We start from the raw sequence: 5,028 nt of genomic DNA, 5'->3' as shown, positions 1-5,028 counted from the left end.
GACACGGCTGGCCTTCTGGTGACTCGGTTGGTAGCCGCCATTCGCGCGCTGCTCGGTAATCGGCGTGGCCCCGCACGATTCTTTCATCGTACGCTCTCGCAGGAAGAGAGACAAATATCTCAAAAGCCTTCCAGGGCTAGAAACAGGATATTAAGGTGATCAGTGCCTTTCTGAAGAGAAGGAAAACCGTGGATAATAAATGAAGAAATAGATCATTAGGGAAAACCACAGACAGTAAATAAATACATAAAGAATGAATGAATGAACCAACGAACGAGCGTATGAGCGAGCAAACAAACGAACGAACGAACGAATGAATGTTCTCCTTTTAGATGTCAGAAGAACTCGATTAGGCAAAAAAAAAAGTGTCCTATCATTTGGAAGCGTGTGGTTTTTATCTTTTGTTCTCGCAAAAAGAATGAATTGTTTTTGCTTGTTTCTTATTTGGACAGCCAAAGCTCGTTGGAGATCTTTCAAGGTCCATTCAGTGGACCAATATGCATATTATCTTCAACGGTATGCCAAACAAAACTATTTGGTGTGTCCACATGAGAAAAAGTGAAGAAAAGAAACATTTGTGAGTCCGCTCTGTAGGTGTCACTCTAACGCTGCCATCTGACACCTAGCTGTTGCCACCTGCCTTGGAAAGAAGAGCTCATGTGGCACTTGTAGTGCTGGGTCCAGTTGTCAATTCAATCAATTCAATCTTTTCAATGATTGCAACTTCATGACAACAAAAGGAGTGCAGTCACAACAATTGTACAAGGAAGCATTCATATTAAGACAAAAAAGGATTTGCTGGATATATAGAAATATATGTATATATATATATATATATTTAAAATAATAAAAATGAATTAAATATGAATTATTATACATATATAATGGTATATATTATATATATAATATAGAATATATTGGGCGCAGTCGAGAGAGATGGATGAACAAAGAGGAAACACTTATACTAATATAAATGGAACTAAATTGAAGCAATTCAAAAAAACAACAAGTGACAAACAAAGTGAGTCAAAAGAAAAGAAAAACTGTCTTGCTACTCCTCAAGCGCACCATCAAGACAGGCAAGACTGAACTCGGGAGATCTTGCCTCCCTTTTATCTCCCGCTTTTCTGCACTGGCCCTCCCCGCCCCCTCGCGGCCCCCTCCCGGCCCTCCCGGCCCTCCCTGGTCCCTGTGCAGCTGCGGGGCCCCGCCATTAGCCCTGCCAAGCAGAGGCGCTGATTCTGTAAAGGTGATGACCTTCGCAGTAGGTTTGGCCAGGGCTTAGTCCCGCACGCTCGCACGTCTCCGTCCTCCCGAGGTGCCAAGCCCACGCAAATTTGCTAGCCGAGAAATGTGGCTTAATTGGACAGCTGCGGACTTGGGCTCAAGCATTTGCGTTTGGAAGATTGTTTTGATTGACGTGCTTCTGCTGCCAAGTCCTCCAAAGCTATTTTGTCGCCCACTTTTTGTCAATACTCCCAAAAAATGTGCCTTTTTCAAATATCAAACGACAGGAAACGAAAAGTCTCCCTCGCTGCATTTGTAAACAAGCCGCCCGGACTCGTTCGGAGCGTCCCGTTCATTCTTTTTGCTGACTTCCTCGCCTGTTTGCCCCCCCTGCCCGCCTCCCGCTCGCTGTAGTTGGCAACCTTTGTTGCTTGGACAAAGGGGGCCGCTGGCCTCTCACAGGCTATGTTACAGGCTGTCACATGAGGCGGACACTCTGGGACAGCCCTGCGTTATCTACTGTGACAACTCCGATTACTTCCACAGCCTCCCATCTGATCAGCACATCCAATTCAATTAGTGCCAATTAGTCCTGGTCTCCCTCCACGCCTGCTGCGTCTCCACTGAAAAGAGTTTTGAAGCAACTCTCTCAACCTGCCAGGCCCGGCCCGGTACCCCGCTCGCCCGCCCGCCCCCCAATTACCCTCACTCACACACGCACTCACAATGAGTCATTCACACATTCTCTGGGAGCCGATTCAAAGTGACACATCACACAGAATTCACAGTTTCTTGCACACGAGCCCTCCCGGATCCGACGCGGCAACCACACACGGATGCTCCTCCGTGGGGGAAACACCCATCAATAGGAAAACAAAATATAATAGGACCGAAAATACACAACACGAAAAAAAAGTTTCCCAGCAATAAAGTGAATTTCTCCCCCACCTGCGACTTTCAATGACCTCCCGCTAGCCCCGCCCCCTTTTGCCCCAATCTGACGCATTGGCGGCGGCCTTGGTGGGATTGAATGCATCGCGGCTGGCCAATGCCACTAAGAGCGAGCGCCTAGGCGCAAAAAAAAAAAACGCCAGCGCTGTCTTTGTCTCGTCGTCCGACTTTTCATTTGCTCGCCGGCCAATCGCTAGTTGAGCAAACAAACGACCCAATCAAGACCTTGAGAAAGACACCGGAGAATAAATAGTGCGCACTGATGCTCCCCCCTCCCTCTTGTTGTGGGTCCGCACACCTGGTCTTAGTAAATGAGGGCGAGCCGAAAAAAAGGGGGGCGAGGCGGGGGAGGAGAAAGGGGGGGGGGGCTTGTTGGCCGCCGTGTTTCAGCATTCCGACGGAGCAAAAAGTTAATGATGGTGCTTTTGTGCCCTGAGAACGGCGGTGGCAGCTCAAGTGTTACAGGGAATCACCGCCTGTGCCAGTGAGCAGCGACAAAAGGGGGCCAGCCACGAGCTGCGTCCACTTTCCGGCGTATCGCTTACATCGGAACCGTCGGAGCCGTCGCGTTTCGGGAAATCTAACAAGTCCTTTGACAAAAAAAAAAAAAAAAGAAAATCAAGCCTAATACTCCGGGGCTGCTTTGTTACTTCACGACCTGGACCAATTGAAAATGCCATGCGGGCGTGACCTGACCTGAAAAATGCCCATCTTGCGCTAAAAGCTTGCTGCCTTCTTCAATGAAGAGAGCGTCAAAGAAAGATGAAAAAAAAAAAAAGCCAGATATATTTGAATAGTTTGGGCCAAGTGGAGGAAAATGAAGCTTTTTCTTCAGCCACCACATCACTTCCCCCCCCCCCCCCATCATAAAAGCCGCGGGAACACGCCCGCCTTCCCCGCAGGCCTTAATGCATGCTGACAGCTTCCCTCCGTAATTGCTGATCACACCCAGATGGACGCTTCCAATGACGGAAAAGGGGGCAGGCGTGGGTGGGGGGGGGGTCTGTGAATTTGTGTGTGCGTGCGCGCGCTTTGGGGTGCCATGGCTGATTTGTTGGTTATAGATACGAGCGCAGTAAACACCCCGGGCTGTGCTCCGCCACTTTGGCCCAGCTTTTGTTCACACGTCGGTTGAAAAACAGAGTGGAGCTGGGCGGCTTGCTCCCCCCCCCCCCCCTCCCCACTTCTGCTTGGGCCTCTCTAGCGCCCTCTGTGTGTGTGACCTGGAAGAAGTTGTGTGTTTTGCACTTTTTTTCTCCATTTTGAAAGCATGAAGATCTCGAGGTTAGAGGTTACCATCCTGTTTGTGTTGTGTGTGGTCGTTGTGGGTTTTTTTTTTTTTAGGGAGGGGAGGGGGGGTGCAAGTAAGGTGACAGACTCAGGCCCCCCGGTACTAATGAGGGCAACCTGCTGTGACCCCGAAGAGCGAGAAGCCCAAATGAAGGATAAATAGAAAGCCTACAAGTGCAACATTCATTCCGTTTGTCTTTTGTTTGTCTGTTTTTTTTTTTTTTTGCTGGTTGTTAGCTCATCCATAGCATTTACCATCGTAGGTTAGCATCAAGCTAGCAGACTCGTTAAGCAATGTAATGTTTGATGGATGTCTGTGGATATAAATTTGTGGAAAATAGACTAAATCTTTTATAAATATACCAAATGTTTAGCAGCATTTTTGAAAGCGTTTTGCGGGTTGTACTTTTTTTTTTTTTTTTTAAATGCCCAAAGGATTTTTTTTAGCGTTTACCGTTGTATGTTAGCATTAACTAGCAGACAAGTTAAGCTAATGATAAGTGCAGTGATGCAATGTTTGATGCCTGTGGATATGAATTTGTGGAAAATATACGAAATGTTTAAAAATATATATTAAATATATAAAATGTTTATCAGCATTTTTGAAAGCTTTTGGGGGTTTGTAAAAAAAAAAGGAAATCCCCAAAGGATTTTTTTTATTTTTATTGGGCATTTGTTATATGCAGATTTTCACAAAAAAAGAGGAACTGGTCACAACAATACAGCCGTAAAGGTTTTTGGCCTACTTTGCCCGGTCCAACTGTTGCCATGGAAACGCAGTCAGACATAAAAATAAAAATAAATAAATAAATACAAGGCTACGGGTAAAGTGTGATGTAGAAAAACAATCAGTGGGATGAATATCTGCTTCAAACTTCATTCATGACTGACGAGAGTCTTCATTGTTGCATTCCAGTGGAAGAAAATAATGACGTTTACTCACACAAAGACGTGATTGTTGTTGTATACAATAGTTAAAGTATTTCTTCATTTATTTATCTATTTTTTACTCCACCGTGAATGCGGCGGTTGGGCGCAGAAGAAGATGAAAATCGAATCAAGTGTAAGATAAAGTTGAATGCCGCTGTATGGTTTGGTTTTTTTTGGGTTGTACACTGTTCAAAAAAAATAAAAAAGTCAGGTGCACTCAAAATGTTCAAATTTGACAAGTCGAGAAATTCAACCAAATGTTTGAAGTTTTGCTGTCGTGAAAACTGTCAAAGTTGTCTCTGGCATTGAAGGCCGACTTTGAGCTATGAGGAAGAACAACTTGCTGGCTTTGTCGGCTAACAAACATTGCTGCCAATGACTCTGTCAAGTTGCGTAGTGATACAAAGTCGCTCAATCTACGTCCTATTGCACATCCGTCGGCGGGCAAGCGGCGAACTTGGCGTGTCGGTACACGAGGCCGGGCGGCCTTGAATGGGCTAAATTGGCAGCTCGGGTTGATGAAAAGCGGGACGCTCGGCCTCGCCTTCACATCCACCAGCCGCATTGTGCGGAAGGGCAACGACACAATGTGCAATATTGTGCGCCTACTGAACATTCATTCGCCGCTTT

Source organism: Syngnathus leptorhynchus, chromosome 2 (assembly GCF_054491065.1).
Source record: "Syngnathus leptorhynchus isolate UIUO chromosome 2, UIUO_Slep, whole genome shotgun sequence".
Taxonomy (NCBI): Eukaryota; Metazoa; Chordata; class Actinopteri; order Syngnathiformes; family Syngnathidae; genus Syngnathus; species Syngnathus leptorhynchus.
This window is presented reverse-complemented; position numbering follows the sequence as displayed.